General features: G+C 41.7%; 1 protein-coding gene across 1 annotated transcript in view; it reads left to right on the top strand.

The window, feature by feature from the left end:
- The first annotated feature begins 9,272 nt into the window (after positions 1-9,272).
- Positions 9,273-18,544, top strand: part of KPNA1 (karyopherin subunit alpha 1) — a 99,502-nt gene continuing 90,230 nt past the window's right edge. The window contains exon 1 of the mRNA XM_025375083.1: positions 9,273-9,454. The gene's annotated coding sequence lies outside the window, so the exon portion shown is untranslated. The remainder of the gene's footprint in view (positions 9,455-18,544) is intronic.

Raw genomic sequence — 18,544 nt, 5'->3', positions numbered from 1 at the left:
GGAGCAGTCAGAAGAGTTGTTTAAGTAGAGAGAATAGCCCTTATAAAGGCTGAATCTGCTGTAACTATGCCCAAAGTTGACTACAGAGTTCTACTTGCAATGTAGAGGCCAGCTAATTTCACCATGCATTTCTTGCCTACTTTTAAATCCACATTTCTATGTACTTCCAAACTTTCCTGACCTCACATCCTTAACCCCTGGCACAGAACACTTCCTCCTCTTCCTTGCCTTACCTTACTAGCATTCTCCCTGTTGAAAGAAGTGTGCTTGTTGTCTCCTATGGCACTGCCCTTGGATCTGAGTAAGAGGGGATCTGCCTTTCCCCCTGGATTGAGAGGTCCCCTGCCTTAGGCTCCTTACTTAAGAGGGTCTCATTCTAGCCCTCCTCCAGTTGTGCCCATGCTCACAAGGTGAGGACTCCACAGGGCCAAGAGATTGGATTCATCTGGACCCTGCACTTTTCATTCCTAAATCACCCACTAGGAAAGCCGAGCCCCCAAATTTCCTGCCCTAACAGCTCTGAGTCTACTTCCAGGGCTTGATCGGGTCTCTTTCTTGCATCCCTCCTCCTGAGTGTGGGCTGTACCAGAGTCTGCATCAAGAATAGCCAATGGATGATCATTTGTATGTATGAGGCTTGGACATGGGTGCTGAAGTGTCCACACACGCTTGAGGCCTGTGGTGCACAGCTGAGCTGAGAGTGAGAGGACAGATATGAAAGACCTAGCTGGCCAGATGCTGTGGCTCACTCCTATAATCCCAACACTTTGGGAGGCCAAAGTGAGAGGATCACTTGAGGCCAGGAGTTTGAGACCAGCCTGGGCAACATAGTGAGACCCCCATCTACACACACACACACACACACACACACACACACAGACAGACACACACATAGACACACACACACACACACAAATTACCTGAAGGATTGCTTGAGTCCAAGCATTTGAGGCTGCAGTGAGTCATGATGGAGCAACTGCACTACAGCCTGGGTGACAGAGCAAGACCCTGTTAAGAAAAGAAAGAGAGAAAGAGTGAAGAAAGATCTAGTTTGGGCTTAATAGGAATTTTAAAAGAGAATGGAAGAGAGTCAGTATTCACAAGGGTAAATAAGAAGAAATACATACAAAGAAACAGCCAGATCTTAAAAGCAGCTGAAGAGAACAGCCAAATCATCTACAAAGGAAAGACAGTTAGACTGACAGCCCATTTCTTTCTTTGGCAGAATAATGTCCTTCCCACACAGGTGGGCCCAATCTAATCACGAAAGTCTTTAAAAGTAGAGAATGCTTACTAGGTGGGTCAAAGAGATGGCAGCATGGGAAGAATTTGATCCTGAGATGTAGGAGGCTATGTGCAAGGATCAGAGAGGAGCTTCTAAGAGTAAAGGGTAGCTCCCAGTTGACAACCAGTGAGGAAACATACCTCAGTCCTTTACCTTCATGTAACTGAATTCTTCCAACACCTGCATGAGCAAGGAAACAAACTCAAGAACCTTCAGAAAGGAATAAAGCCAGCTGACCAACACCTTGATTTTAGCCCAGTGAGATCCATTCCTGACTTTTGACCTGCAGAACTTTGAAACAATGAATTTGTGCTCTTTCAATCCAGTAAAGTCATGGTAATTTGTGACAGCCATAAAAAAATGAATACACTTTTCAATAGCAACAATGAAAGTCTGAAGACGTTAGTATATTTCCAAAGGGCTGAGAGAAGTTAACTGTTAGCCTAGAATTCTACAATTAGCTGAACTTTCATTTTGCCATAATTTTTGAATAAAGACACTAACAGATTGTGTTAGTCCATTCTCACACTGCTATAAATAATTACTACCTGAGACTAGGTAATTTATAAAGAAAAGAGGTTTAATTGACTCACAGTTCCACGGGCTATACAGGAGGCATGGCCAGGGAGGCCTCGGGCAACTTACAATCATGGTGGAAGGGTGAAGGGGAAGCAAGCACATCTTCACGTAGCAGCAGGAGAGAGAGAGGGAGAGAGTGAAGCGGCTGGTACTACACACCTTCCCTCCCCCAGCATTGGGGATTACAATTCAACATGAGATTTGGGTGCAAATACAGAGCCATACTGTATCACAGATCATCAAAAACCGAGTTTACCAACAATGGGCTCTCACTTATAGAACTTAAAATTTAAAGGATATATTAATACTTCAGGATGAGGGGAGAAATCAAAGAAAACTTTAAGCTGCAAGAAGGCATTTTGAGCAAAGAAACGGTAAATATGGACACATGATGACCATTGTCTTTATAAAGCAACATATAGAAATGTCTAATTTTGGCAATAAGACTGAAATAAAATACTGGAAAATGAACTATGTAATATGGTAGAGTGGTGACTACAGTTAAAATGTGGAGGCTGTGGCAAGAGGATCCCCTGAGATCAGGAGTTCAAGACTGTAGTGTGCTGTAATTGCACCTGTGAATAGCCACTGCACTTCAGCCTGGACAACATGGCAAGACTTCATCTCTAAAGAAATAAATAAATCCTTGCAAGAGGAGATTGGAGATATTAAGTTTATTAAGCACATTGACAATTAACAGAGCCACTAAAAGAAGAGAAATAAAGCATGTAACTTCCAAATAGTAGGCAAAAAAAAATTGAATTTAAAAAGTCAGGGCTGGGCGTGGTAGTGTGTGGCTGTAGTCCCAGCTACCCAGCAGATGAAGGTGGGAGGATTGCATGAACCCATGAGTTTGAGGCTGCAGTGAGCCATGATTGTACTACTTCACTCCAGCCTGGGTGACAGAGACCCCAACTCAGGAAACCAAAAAAAAAAAAAAATGAAGAAAGAAAATATCAGGGAAAGTAGGGAAGGAGGAAAAAAAAAGCAAAAAGAAAAAGATTAAACAACATGAAATGGTAGAAATAATTCCAAATGTATATGTGATCACAATATGTGTAATTTGGATTAAACTTGCTAGGTAAATCACAGATTAAGAGATTGTATTTTTAAAAACTACATATTGTTTGTAGGAGACATAACAAAAATCATTAAACTACAGCAAGATCAAAAATTAAAAAATGGAAAAATTGTAATTAGCAAACACTAACCAAAAGAAAGCTGGTACACCTATATTAAAATTGGACAAAATAGACTGGGTGCAGTGGCTCACGCCTGTAATCCTAGCACTTTGGGAGGCCAAGGAGGGCGGATCACTTGAGCCCAGGAGTTCAAGACCAGCCTGGGCAATATAGTGAGTCCTGCTCTCTACAAAAAATACAAAAATTAGCCAGGCATGGTGACACATGCCTGTAGTCCCAGCCACTTGGGAGGCTGAGGCAGGAGGAATACTTGAGCCCAAGAGGTGGAGGCTGCAGTGAGCCGAAATCATACCACTTCAGCCTGGGCAACAAATTGAGGTCCTGTTTCCAAAAAATAAAATAAAATAAAATAAAATCAGACAAAATAGATGTTAAGTTGAAAAGGATTATTAAGGATAAAAATAGCTACCTGATAATAACAAAAGGTTTAGTTCATCAGAAATAGACATAAAACTAAGCCCATATGCATTTAATAGCATAGACTCAAACTATTTAAAGCAAAACCTGACAGAATTATAGGTAAAGTGGACAAATCCACTATCATAATGATTTAACAGCTATCTCAGTATCTTGTAGATGACCCAGTAAAAAAAAAATTAGTGAGAATATAGAATTGAGTTACACAGTTTTTATTTAATTTATATGTATAGAAATCCTCTCACAATGAGAGAATACATTAAATACACTGAATACTCTTAAATACACTGAGCAGTTATGTATATTGACTATATTCCAAATTTAACAATTTTCTTTTTATTTATTTACTTTTTGCCAAAGACCCTAGACAAGAAACAACTAAATTCAACAGTTTTAAAGACATTCTCAGTGGGTCTATATTGTCTGGCCATCATCCATTATGCAATTAACATATAATTCAATTTTAAAAATAGCTTAAAATAAATCTGTTTGGAAATTAGATATAATCTTCAAAATAATATCCCATGGGTCATGAAAACATAACAAAATAGAAAATATTTAGAACTGAATGATAATGAAAATAATACTACCACAGCTTGTGACATAAAGCTAAAATAGTGCTTAAATTCTTTCTAAGCTTAAAGGTTATATTAAGAAAAATAAAGGAATAAATCAATGAGCTAGGCAGACATCTAACTTAAGGTAAGAAAAGAAAATCAGAACAAACTTGAAGAAAGAAAATATAAACAGAAAATAGTGAAATAGAAACAATATCCAGTGCAGAGAACAATAAAATGAATAGCTGTTTTTTGGTAAAGATTAAAGACACAGACAAACCTTTGGTAAGACTGATCAAGAAAATATAAGAAAAGGTACAAATAAAGATTGTTAATAATGGAAGAATGTAACCAAGACACACTAGAGATCTAAAAGTAGTAACTAGAAACAGTTTTGTGCTAATAAATTCAAAATTTGGACAAAATATAGACTTTCTTAGAAAAATATAATTTACCGAAATTGATTGAAGAACTAGAAATCCTGAATTTTCTAATATCTATTAAATAAATTGAATTGGTATTTAAAAATTTACCTACCAAGCAAACAGGTAAATACAGCAGGCTAAGATGATTTTGACTTTATTAGTGAATTCTACAATATATTCAAAGAACAGATTATTCTAATCTTAAATAAAATCTTCTAGAGAATAGAAATAGAGGGAACACTCCCCGACAATTTTTTTAGGGCAAGTATAACCTTGACACCAAAAAATAGAAAACAGTATAAGATAAAAAAATTATAGATGAATTAAATTATGTAAGTAGATGTACAAATTCTAAATAAAATATTAGCAATTATAATTTGGCTCTGTGTAAATAAGTAAATCATAGTCAACTTGGGTTTACCTCAGAAATGCAAGGATAATTTAACTTTCAAAAATCAATTAGTGTAACTCACCATATAAATATGTTAAAGGTTGTGCTCATTTCAATATATAGAAAAAATCACCTGATAGACAATTCATTAAAGGATAGCTACCAAAACAAGTATTTCATGATTAAACATTAGAATGATTCCCCATGAAATAATGAGACGATAAATGCTTCCTGTTACTACTCATCAGCAATCAGAGTTCCTGTCCAACATAATAAGAAAGAAAAGAGGGCCGGGTGCGGTGGCTCATGCCTGTAATCCCAGCACTTTGGGAGGCCAAGGCGAACGAGTGGATCACTTGAGGCCAGGAGTTTGAGACCAGCCTGGCCAACATAGCAAAACCCTGTTCCTACTAAAAATACGAAAAAAATCAGCCAGTTGTGGTGGTGCACACCTGTAGTCCCAGCTACTCGGGAGGCTGAGTCAGGAGAATCACTTGAATCTGGGAGGTGGAGGCTGCAGTAAGCTAAGATCATGCCACTGCACTCCAGCCTCAGTGACAGAGCAAGACTCCGTCTCAAAAAAAAAAAAAAAGAAAAGAAAAAAAAAATGTGTTCCCTCTAGCTCTTAGGTGACTTGACTTGAAAACTGGAGTTTCAAATTGTCATCTTGATGTCTATTAAGATTTTCACAAAATTACAGAAACATAAAACGAAGAGTATCATATCTTGGCCAAATACAAACTAGACTTGGCTCATTTATCTGCTTTTGATGTAAATGATAATTTTGACGAATTCTCTTCAGTCAAAATAACTTGGTAACTTCTTACCAAATAAAATGAAAGGATCTCATCTGCTAAACAATGCTAAAAGAGAGCTGTGATTTGCTTACCTGAGATATGGAGGCTTTGATAATGAAAGTTTTTGGTCATTTCAATTTCCTCAAAATGTACAGAAGCACTTAATAAAATTTTTGACTTTATAGAAATGGAAGGAGATAGATTGCTTAAACACGTGCCTATAAGGTGGCTATCATTGAAGCTGGCCACAGAAAAGATGTTAAAATGTTGGCTTGCCATAAAATATCTTTAAGTGTGGAACAAAACAGCATGGGCTGCTTCAATTTGGAAATACATTGAGGATGAGCATGGAGAGAAGGTTTGTGATAAAACAGAAATAAACCTGCTGGTTCTCCGAAACTGTCTGATAATCCTCGAAGAGGCCATAGGTAATAACTGTTTCATTAGCTCTATTGTATACATTCTTTAAAAAATTCTTACACTTATTTTTCTCAAGAATATAATATAGCCTACAAAATTCAAATTTGCAATAGAGCTAAATTGGTATACTAGAGGAAAGAAAGAAATCTTATGAATTTGTTGTATTTTTCTCACAGATATTATTTGCTCAGTTAGTCCCTCTATTTATTACTACTAGTTGCTTTTTTTTTTTTTTTAAAGAGACAACGTCTTGTTCTGTCACCACACTGAAGTGCAGTGTTGTGCTCAAACTCCTGGTGTCAAGTTATCCTCCCACCTCAGCCTCCTGAATAGCTGGGACTACAGGTGCGACTTACCATGGCTGACTAATTTTTTTGTGTGTTGAGACGGGGTCTTGTTATGTTGCCCAGGCTGGTCTGGAACTCCTGGGTTCAAGTGATCCTCCTGCCTCAGCCTCCAAAAGTGCTGGGATTACAGGCATGAGCCACTGTTCCCAGCCTGCTATTTTATTTAATTGCATTTATGCAACAGAAAAGAAATACAACAGAATACACAATTCTAAGTAAATATCTATTTTTCATGTTTTTATGTTCAAGTAATTTATATGTTAGATTGGCAAAAATGTAAAAAGCCAGACATTTCTAACTGTTAGCAAGTGAAGAGTATCTTATATACCGTTTATAGAGTACAAATGGGTACAATTACTTTATGAAATAATCCAGCAATGTCTAGTGTATTAGTTTTCTATTGTATAATAAATTACCATAAATATAGTATGTTAAGACACATTTATTATCTCACAGTTTCTGTGGACCAGGAGTCCAGGCACAGTTCAGCTGTTTCCTTTGCTCGGGATCTCACAAAACTGCTATCAAGGTGTAAGTCAGGCTGTCTTCTCATCTGGAGGCTGACCTCTCTCAGGGTGTTGGCAGAATTCATTTCCTTCTAGTTGTATGACTGAGGGCCCTGGCTTCTTACTGGTTGTCAGCTGGAGGCTGCACTCAAGTTCTAGAAGCCATCTGCAGTTCCCTGGCATGTGGTCTTCTCCATAGGCAGTTCACAACATGACCGCTTGCTTCTTCAAGGCCAGCAGCAAATCTCTAGCTCCAGTCTGGAAAGACAGTCTTATATAATGAAAAGGAATCATGGAAGTGACATCCTATCATCTTTGCCATATTCTGTTGGCTAGAAGTAAGTCAAAGGTCCCACCTACACTCAAGGGGTGGAGATTATATAGGCAACACCAGGGACCAGAGATTATAGGGGCCATCTTAGATTTCTATCTAATATATACAGTAAGGTTAAAGATGCAATGTCCTAGGATCTAGCAGTTTCCCTATACACAGTAGAGATGTACAAGAATGTTCATAGCAGCATTGTTTGTGATAACAAAAAATACTGTTCTATAATTTCAAATTTCTCAAAATATAAAATGATATTGTCAGAGAGACATTAGCTTATAAAACATCATGTACAGTAAGATAACACTTTTGTAAAAGTAACATACATAGGACTTCAACTTCCAGCAATGGCCTACTGTTGTTTTCAATCAACCTTTCCACTACAGAGAACAACTGGACAAAATATAAAAACGTTAATGTACTGAAGAGCTACCAAGGAAGTGAGAATTTGTGAGTGCAACATCTGGAAGAAAAAGGAAGCCACCAGAGGTGAGCCTGATATTTGTCATCATTTTTCCAAAGCTAAGGTGATTGCTGACTCTGAAAGCAGTGGCTGAAAAAGTGAGCAGAGCTTATGGTTGTCTCATGGGCCTTAGAAGGCCCATCAAAGAGAAGAGGCCCGAGTAAATAGCCCAGACTTTTGGATGGGACCATCAAGGACTAGCTAGGATTAAGGGTGAACTGGAAATAAATTAGCTTTCCCGAAGACTGAAGACCAGCTCTGAATAATCAATCTTACCTCCTTATTGGAATAAGGTGATCTGTCTTCAGTCTAGCTGGGGTCAGGCAAACTTGCCCTTAAGTCTCTCCTGGTGAACACACCTTCCCTTTCCCCAGCCACATTGCTCAAACTCAACTCTGATCTTAGTAAACACATCGCAGGAGAATGCTGATGCAGCAGAGTGAAGTCCAGGACAAATGAACATTGCATAACCTAGGATTCAGCTAGAGTGGTCCTCTGTCTTCTCCTCTTCCCTGGGACATTTATAAATGTACTAATCTACCTCATCTCTTTTACCTTGCTTCTTGGCATATGTTTTAAATCTATCTACTATTCTGTGACCCCTGCTAGGCTGGCTTCAGGTTTTCTTTTGAAGCCACTACTCCATTTGCTCCCCCAAAGAATTCCATCAAATTTAACATTAACAATCATTTGCTCCAAGTTTTCGTTTGAGAGCACTTGAGAGTAAAACGAGTATTTGTGTTTCATGTAGTTTCTTAATTATTATTATTATTATTATTATTTTTGAGGCAGGGTCTCACTCCGGTTGCCCAGGCTGGAGTGTAGTGGTGCGATCCCGGCTCACTGCAGCCTCATCGTCAACCCCGGGCTCAGGTGATTCTCCCACCTCAGCCTCCCCAGTAGCTGGGACTTCAGGCGCCCGTCACCACCCCCGGCTAATTTTTGTATTTTTAGTAGAGACGGAGTTTCGCCATGTTGCCCAGGCTAGTCTCAAACTCCTGGCCTCAAGTATTCCACCCGCCTAGGCCTCCCAAGGTGCTGGGATTACAGGTGTAAGCCACTGCACCCGGCACTTAATTATTTTTGATACTACTCATACATTATCAAGCAAAGGGGATGGGAGATAACTAAAAAAGGAATGTCCAGAAGCTTCTTGCATTCATGCTACATGTGAGCCCTTTAGACAGGAGGCGCTGACCTACTAATTTTGTAATACTCCCTCAGTCTTCAATCATTCCATCATTCATTCCATCAACGCGTATTGGTTACCTACTTTGTTAGAAGCTATACAGAGGTGAACATCGATCCGCCCTGGAAGAGCTGAGCAAAGACAGGTTTGTACATATAACTCTTTCTCCAACCTTTGTTATGGTCTGCAAACCTCCTTCTTAGCGAGACCCTCTCCTCTCCCCGACCCCCGACTCTTCGCAGGCTGGGCGAGAATCGCTAGGAACGTGCGGCGAGAGAGCGTTACAAGACTACGTCTCCCGGCAGCCTCTGCGGCAAGCGCCGGAGGGGCGCGCGTAGGCGCTCGGGCCGGCCTCCGCACGCAGGCGCACTGCGAACGCCGGCAGAGCTGAGTCTTGCTGCTCGGTGCGCGGCGGCGGAGAGCGAGGCCTGCTGAGCACCGCCGAGGCGCGGGCCAGCTCTTCGAGGTTGTGCGCGGGAGCGGCACGGCGGGCGGGCGAGCGAGGGCTCACTTCAGCGGTGGCACCGGGATCGGTTGCCTTGAGCCTGGTGAGTGCGGGGGCTTTGCGGCCCCGGCCCCTCCCCCTCCCGCCGGCAGATCCGGGCAGTCCGGGAGGGACTCGGGAGAGGCCCTGGGGCGAGGGCGGGCGCCGGCCGGGCCTCGAGCCGCGGTGCCTGGGCCCGGACGCTCGCTCCGCGTCCGTGCGTCACGGGCCCTGCTGTCCTAACGGCCGCGCGGCCGGCGGAGGAGAGGGTGGGGGTGGGGAGCCCTGGTGTGATCGCCATCGGGAACGCCGGTCGAGGCGGGGCGGGGCGGCGTGGCGCGGCGGCAGGGCTGTAAGCGGCGCCGGGGACTGCGGAGTGCCGAGGCAGCGGGCGGAGAGGAGGCGAGCGCGGAGCCTGCGCCGCGGCTGGGCGGCGGGCGGGAGGCGGGGGTGGGCCGTGCAGAGCGCTCTGACAGAAGCAGGAAGGAGCAGGGGTGGCGTGTAAAATTTCTAACCCTGGCAAGAAGGGACCGTCTTGGGAATTCACAAGTTACAGCCCGGGTCGGAGCCGGCGGCCCGGAGGGAGGTAGGGGAAGCGGGGCGGGGGCGCGGGGAGGTGGAGACGACCGGCTGCAGTTTACAGATGTCATAACAACAGGGGCCTGGAGCGGCTGATTGGGGGTGTGGTAATTACAGGAATGACAGAACTTGGTCTGCACACCGCGTGTTAAAGTGGCGATGCGAGGGAAACAGCTAGGTATCAGATTAAGCTCACAACTGGAGGATAAAACTGAAGGATGACTGGAGTCAAGGGAGTCGTCATGAAGTAATGTTTTTGGGATTGGGTCGTGTTCCACTTTTAAGTGAAAGCGTTCAAAATATTTCGTTTTTAAGGTTTCAACTCGGAACAAATGATTGCCGAATTTTTGTGTTTTAAAGAGATGGGGTCTCGCTATGTTGCCCAGGCTGTACTCCCAACTCCTGAGCTCAAACTGGCCTCCTGCCTTGGCCTCCCAAGTAGCTGGGACTAGTCTCGGGCAACCACACCCAGCAATGCAGAGTATTTTTTTTTTCTGAAACGAGTACTGTCAAGTAATATTAACTTGAATTTCACCGGTTTTTTCCTTAAATAAACGGTTGCTTAAAAATCTCTATTAGTAGGTAAGGTGATTTCCCCCTCCTGTTTTTTTTTCTTAAGAGATGGAGTCTTGCTTTGTTTCCCCGGCTGATCTGGAACTCCTGGCCTCAAGGCATCCCCCCCATTACCTGGAACTACAGGCGGGTGCCACCAACAAGGCTCATTCTCGACATTGTTTTTTTCTTAACTAGCTTTTGCATTTGTAATATTTTGAAAGCAGTCCACAAGTTATTTTTCCCTCCTTTTTAAAGATTAAAGAGATGAAAATTTAATTTTTCAAAGGAAAGTAAGAATGAGTAGTTGTATTTTTACTGAAATAATATATTCCTGGAAGGCACTGTTTTATGGGTAGATGAGACGTAAGAGAAAGTAAAGGAATTAACATTTATTGAGTTCTTTTTCAGGTATTGTGTTAAATGCTTTATATATATTAAAAACATTTAAATCTGAAATATCTGTTAATTTTTCTATTTTACAGATGAAAGCGTTGACAATCAAATCTTAAGTAACTTACCTGAGGTCTTCTAGCTCTTGTTGAGAACAACCTTAGAACCCAAAGTTACTGCCATTTAAATTATTTCTCTCCTTTCATACTTTTTCGTTGTGTTTTCTTTATTTAATCCGTTCAATCAGCGAATACTTATAGAGTGATCTTCTAGATTTGGAGGGATATAGTCGCGATCAAAACTCACTGTCACTGTTCTCATGGAATTTATAGTGTAGTGGGGAAAGCTAATATTACAAATATTGACTGCATAACATTTTATCAGTTATAGTTGAGTAGCAACTGTAAAGCACTCTACTAAATAGTAAAGGCAGTTGAAATGGAAGCAGACAACATAAGCCTTGAGGAATTTACAGTCCTGTAGGGCAACAAAACATACATTTATGAAAACCTAGAATAAATTAAATGGGAAAGGTATCACCTGAAATCACTGTTATTGCATTATGTTATTTTTTTATTTTATTATTTTTTTTTGGGGGGGGGGGTTGTGGGGGACTTGCTCTGTTGCCCAGGCTGGAGTGCAGTGATGCGATCTGGGCTCCCTGCAGGCTCCCTGCAATCTCCGCCTCCTTGGTTCAAGCAGTTCTCCTGCCTGAGACTGCTGGGACTACAGGCGCATACGGCCACACCCGGCTCATTTTTTTGTATTTTAGTATAGATGGGGTTTCACCGTCTTGCCCAGGCTGGTCTCGAACGCCTGAGCTCACGCGGTCCGCCCTCCTCGGCCTTCTGAAGTGCTAGGATTACAGGCATGAGCCACCGCGCCCAGCTGCATTATGTTACTTTCTAAAGTGGTTCTCATAGAAGTTTCTTCACAGAACTATGATTTAATATACATCTTATCTAGAACTGATACATACCAAAAGGGGCCATGAAAAACATATTTTCTTCATTTATATCTAATGAAGAAATTTCTAATTTATTTATTGGTTCCTATAAAATACAGACCTTGGAGACAAATTCTTCCTAAGACCCCAGTATTAAGCTTTTTTTTTTTTTTTTTTTTTTAAACAGATGACTGGTTTTATTAGATTGTTTTGTAAGCCATCCTGTTTCTCCATACTTTTGACTGTCAGGAGGCTCAGAGCTGTGTTCAATTTTTATAATTTTCTTTAGTCTCAACTATGTTAAAAATTATTTTATACATAATCTGGAATTGCTGTCAGTTGTTTCCTGGATTTTCTTTATTCTCTGTTGCTCTCGATGGTCCTTTTCCCTTTACATTTGAGAATAGGATTATATCCTATTGTTTTCATCTTCAGTGTTTTAGCAGTGTTTGTTGAATTAATGATAAAATAGAGTTTTAATGATTTATGAAGTTTGTGCTTTTAAGTCTGCCAGATTGTTTTTAGATGTATGAATACTGTGTATAAAATCAATTAAGACCTTTGATTGGTCTTGCAAGTAAAGATGACTGACCTAGTGATAAAAGATAACTCCTTGTTTTGTTTTAAGGTATCTTTGTACTTTGCATGGTGTTATGAATTTAGCCATAATACGGAAGAAAACATTGGAAGTGGTGAATAGTTAATTAGCTGATTTGGGCTGATTTCTCTCTTTTGCTGTGGTAAGCAGGAGATGGCCTCAGGCCAACTGGAGACCAGATAGGGCCAGCATTAGAAAATTTTGAGGTTGTACATTGGAAGAGTAGGGATGAAGACTATGGGAATGTACGTTTCTTTCTTTTTTTTTAAGATGTTACAAATCTACAAAACAGAACATGAAAAAATGGTTCTGTCCAAGTGCTGTAGACTAATTGGGACAGTTCTTGAAAGCAGGCAGTAATCCAGAATGTCGATAATGGGGATAATCTCCTTCATATAACAACAGTAATGCTGCCCTTCATATACAAAGATAAGTCTGCTTACTCATCATGATTGATTTTCTAGCGTGAGGAGGGATATGTGCTGAGTTGTCCATGAGTCCCTATATAGTCTGTGAGCAACGAGGCAGCTTGGGGTCAGAATAGGCGTTTGCAGCTAAGGAACAGAAAGACCTGCCGAAAATACTATCTGTTGATGGGTCAGGTTCTGCATCAGTTGCTTTCACTTAATTGTTCTTGCAAAACCATTTTGAGGTGGTGATTACGTGTGCAAGGTGATTGGGTAACTTGCCTTACTTCACAAAGTAGTGGAGTTGGGATTCAAATAGGGCTGTTTGTACTGTGTTCACATTGATCGTTAAAGATTGGTTTTAGCCGTTCAGTCTCTTTGGCAAAACAAACTAGATGTAGTTTGTTTAACACCATGAAATAATACTGAAAATCTAATACAACCATCGTGAGATTGTTCAAGTTCCTTGTTTTGTCAACATTAAAAAAATAAAAATTTAAAATTAGAATACCTGAAAAAGCAGCTGTTCCTTGTCTCAGCCTCTGCACTTGAGAAGCTACCATTTTCTTTCTCCTAGCTGTTTCTTATGTTTGCTTTCATATTTACAAATACAGTGACTTGCTTTTACTGCTATTTCATGATACAGCAATTATAGATATTATTGGCTTTCTTCTAAGTAAGATGATCCTTAGCGTTTCACATATATATTCACCTCACCTGCCACATGCACACACTGACTCTACCATCCTCCAAATATAGTTACAGGTGTTTATTAAACCAATATTTAGTGTTTACAATATTATAACTATATAAATATTCACAGCTGACCCATGTAGAGTACTATGATATCATTTCTTCTCTTGATAAATTTTTGTTTTTCTAGAAGTTAGTTTTTTTTGTTGTTGTTTGCTTCATTTCGTGAGACAGCTAACCTAGAACCTCTTAATGCAATTAGGACTAGTTACTTTTTAGTCCTATTTCATAGTTGTTTTCCTGGGACTTCTCTTTTTATCATCCTTAAAATTATTTGCCCTCTCTAGTACTGGTTCCCGTTTACTGTTTCCTGTATTTTCTTTTTTGGTTTACTTACTTCCTTGGAGTACGTTTTTTAGTAGCTTTCTGAGAAAGGATACATGGAAAACAAAAACTTTTCTGACATCTTACATGACTGAAAAAAATTTTTATTCTGACTTCGCATTTGATCAATAATTTGGGTATAAAATTCTGAGCTGAAGGTAACTTTTACTTCAAGTTTGCAAGTCGTAGTTCTGTTGTTTTCTTTCTTCCAGGGTTACTGTTGAAATCCAAAGCCAATCTGATTCTTCATTTGTATGTGATCTTCCCTTACTGACCCCCAATCTCTAGAAGTTTTTAGGATATTTTTAACCCTTGAAATTCCGTGATGGTATGTCTAGGTATGGGTCTTTTTTTGTTTAAGGGCATTCCATGGACCTTTATAAGCTGGGAGTTCTTGTCCTTTAGTTCTGGGAAGTTTTCATTATTATTTTGGACGTTAGGTAAAAACAATTTTAGAATGAATTATGCTTCTCAGTTCTTGTCACACATCAGGTCATACAGGTCCTTTAAATTTTTCTCTTAAACTTCTGAGCCTTACTTCTGTTACCTCTTCCTATGACATTGTGGTTGGTAGATTCCTTGATTGTATATGAAACTGATAGGTGACAAAGTGCTAACAACCCTCACTCTCAGCGCCTCCTCGGCCTCAGCGTCCACTCTGGCGGTGCTTGAGGGGCCCTTCAGCCTGCCGCGGCACCGTGGGAGCCCCTCTCTGGGCTGGCTGAGGCCGGAGCCGCCTCCCTCTGCTTGGGGATAGGTGTGGAGGGAGAGGCGCCGGTGGGAACCGGGGCTGCGCGGGCGGGCCAGTGTGAGTTCCGGCGGGCGCGGGCTCGGCGGGCCCCGCACACGGAGCGGCCCAGGGCAGTGAGGGGCTTAGCACCCGGGCCAGCAGCTGCGGTGGTTGTGCCGGGTCCCCCAGCAGTGCCGGCCTGCCGGCGCTGCACTCAAATTCTCGCCAGGTTTGGCTGTTTCCCGGCGGCGCAGGGCTCGGGAACTGCAGCACCCCCCCCCCCCCCCCCCCCGCCCCGTGTCTGAGCTCCTCCCACTGCGGTGGGTCCCGCGCGGGTTGAGCCTCCCGGACGTGTGCCGCCCCCTGCTCCGTGGCGCCGGGTCCCATCCACAGCCCAAGGGCTGAAGAGTGCAGGCGTGGCTGGGGACTGGCGGGCAGCTCCGCCTGCAGCTCTGGTGCAGGATCCACTGGGTGAAGCCAGCTGGGCTCCTGAACTGGACGGGGACTTGGAGAACTTTTATATCTAGCCGGAGGATCGTATGTGCACCAATCGGCACTCTGTGTCTAGCTCAGGGTTCGTGAATACACCAATTGGTACTCTGTATCTAGCTAACCTAGTGGAGACTTGGAGGACTAGTGCTCTGTGACGCTGTGTCTAGCTCAAGGATTATAAATGCACCAATCAGCACTCTGTGTCTAGCTCAAGGTTTGTAAACGCACCAATTGGTACTCTGTATCTAGCTAACTAGCACTTTGTGACTCTGTGTCTAGCTCAAGGATTGTAAACGTACCAATCAGCACTCTGTCAAAACGGACCAATCAGCTCTCTGTAAAGTGGACCAATCAAGAGGAAGTGGATGGGACCAGATAAGGGAATAAAAGCAGGCTGCCCGAGCCAGGCAGTGGCAGCTCCCTTGGGTCACCTTCTATATTGTGGAAGCTTTGTTCTTTCGTTTTTTGTGGTAAGTTTTACTGCTGCTTACTATTTGGGTCCACGCTGCCGTTATGAGCTGTAACACTCGCTGCGAATGTCTGCGGCTTCTCTCCTGAAGCTAGCGAGACCACGAACCCACCGGGAAGAACCGACAACTCCCGACGCGCGCTGGCTTTGAGAGCTGTAACAGTCACCACGAAGGTCTGCAGCTTCACTCCTGACAGGGAGACCAAGAACCCACCAGAAGGAAGAAGCTCCAGACACATCTGAACGTCTGAAGGAACAAACTCCGGACATACCATCTTTAAGAACTTTAACATACTGCGAGGGTCCGCGGCTTCATTTTTGAAGTCAGTGAGACCAAGAACCCACCAGTTCTGGACACAAAACATTGTGAAATATGTAGTCGAGGTTTTTATGTTTCGGTATTGTGATATAGACTTGCAAAGGTCTTTTTCTTAGTGCTTGAGAGTTCTTTTTTGCCCACATCTTTGCCGTTACTTGGTTTTATCTTTCTTTCTTTCTTTTTTTTTTTGGATACAGAGTCTTGCTCAGTTGCCCAGGTGGGATGGTATGGTGTGATCTTGGCTCACCGCAACCTTCTCCTGGGCTTAAGCCATTCTCCTGACTCAGCCTCACGAGTAGCTGGGATTACAGGGGCCCGCTACCTTGCCTGGCTAATTTTTGTATTTTTAGTAGAGATGGGGTTTCACCAGTTTGCCAGGCTGGTCTTGAACTCCTGACCTCAGGCGATTTGCCCGCCTTGGCTTCCCAAAGTGCTGGGATTCTAAGCATGAGCTACTGTGTCCCGCTGTTTTCTATTTTTTGTCAGTCTGATGGGTATAAAAGTGGAATCTCAGCTGGGCACCATGGTGTGTGCCTGTAATCTCAGTTACTAAGACTGACATGGGAGGATCCCTTAAGTTGGAGGGGCAGGGGAAATAGTATCTTTTTGTTTCAGTTTACGTTTTCTGATTACTAGTGAATTTGAGCATCTCTTGGATCCATTTTGATTGTTATTTTTGATAATTAATTGTTTCGTTGTTTGTTTTTACTTTGCGTTTCCTTTTTGATTTGCAGAAGTTCCTTGTGGAGGTTAGATTTGAATAGTCTGTTGATATCACACTTGGAAAATATCTTCTCTAAGTCTGTCCTCCTTCCTGTTAGTTTTGTCCGTAGTGACTCTCATTGAACAGAGTCAAAATTTTGATGCTTTGTTTCTTTGATAGTCTTATCCTTATCAACTTTGTGTTCTTTTTTTGGAATTGGTGTTTTTTGAATATTGGAACTCTTAGGTTCTAATTTTCTCTCCCCTGCCCCCTATTTTCCATCCCTTAGTCTTTTTTGTTCTGTTTTTTTGAGAGATTTCCTCAGTATTATCTTCTAAGCCTTCTGTTGAATTTTAACTTCCATCCATATTTTAAATTTCATAGATCTCATTATAATCTTTTTTTTTTTTTTTTGAGATGGAGTCTCATTTTGTCCCCCAGGCTGGAGTGCAGTGACGTGATCTTGGCTCACTGCAACCTCTGCCTCCCCAGTTCAAGTGATCTCCTGCCTCAGCCTCCTGAGTAGCTGGGGTTACAGGTACCCACCAACACATCTGGCTAGTTTTTGTATTTTTAGTAGAGAGGGAGTTTCAGCATGTTGACCTGGCTGGTCTTGAGCTCCTGACCTCAAGTGATCCACCCTCCTCGGCCTCCCAAAGTGCGTCCAGCCTCTCATTCTTATTTTATAGTGTATTTGTGGTGTTTCATAGATGCTGTACTCTTTGGGAATATTAATGATAGTTTTAAAAATTTTGTTACCATTTTTGTCTTTTGCTACCAATTTTGAGACTTTCCCCAGATATCTGGTAGTCTTGTGGCTGTCCATTCATATTTAAGAATGAAGGGCCAAAAACTAAATTGGAAGCTCTAAAAGTGTGGCTTCTTGAAGGATGGAGAGAGTAGGCCTTTTTGTGTGTGTGGGGGGGGGGGGTGTGGAGGGCTTATATACTCATAGGTTTGTTTCTCTTGGGCTAGTCAGTTTCCCTGAGAGTCTCCAGTCTCTTGCCAGGAGAATGTATATCTGGCTGCCATGTTTTGAGAACTCATTTTAGAAAAGGAGCTTGGGTTTTTACTGTTGTGCTCATGTAATTCTTTTCAATAAGGCACCTCACCCCCACCCTCACCTCTCACCTGCATTGGAGCATCCATTTTAAGGGATTACTGAAGGATGGTTGTCTGGTTGTGAAGAGTGGAGGAGGAAATCTGGGCATGTGATGGCTGTTTTGTAGACTTTCAATGAACCTTCTGATTTTGAGCCCAACTCTTCACTACCTTAAGGAGGAATAGTACCTGGGTGATCTATTTGAAGCCTCCTGTTTGTGGGTAGATAGTGTGAATCAGCTTGTTTCTTATTGACTTCTTTGTCTGCAGGTTAGGCTTCAGAGTTTTCCACTTTGCTAGTGACATATAATTTGTCTATTTTATGGCTTCTTTTAGGTTTTGATATCATCTCTGATTCTGTCCTTACCTATTCTCTGTATGCTGTGGTTCTGGTTTATTTATTTGAAAAATATATTTCTTTATAATTTTAGTATTCTACCATGTCCACCGTTTTATTTCTTTACATAAACTCTTTGCTTTCTGACCTATTCATTCTTTCCATGGCATTTGAATGACCACCGTGTGCCCATTATTGATGATTCAAATTGAATTTCTGGCTTTCAGTTGTTAATATGATTTGGGAAGAAAAGCGCATTCTATATGTGCTAATTCCTAATTTGAAATTTGAAAGCCCTCATAAGTGTCCGCAAAATAGATATAGTACAGTGGTTATTAAATTCAGTAATGGATATGAATTGAATGAAGGCAAGTTTTTGCAATTAAATTTTTTACTACTGAGAGAATGAGCCCTTTATTTCATCTTCTGGAAAGATTTGTCTTTTTTTTTT

This window comes from Theropithecus gelada, chromosome 2, assembly GCF_003255815.1.
Source record: "Theropithecus gelada isolate Dixy chromosome 2, Tgel_1.0, whole genome shotgun sequence".
NCBI lineage: Eukaryota > Metazoa > Chordata > Mammalia > Primates > Cercopithecidae > Theropithecus > Theropithecus gelada.
Note: the sequence above shows the minus strand (reverse complement) of the source record. Positions and strands in the feature narration are given on the sequence as shown.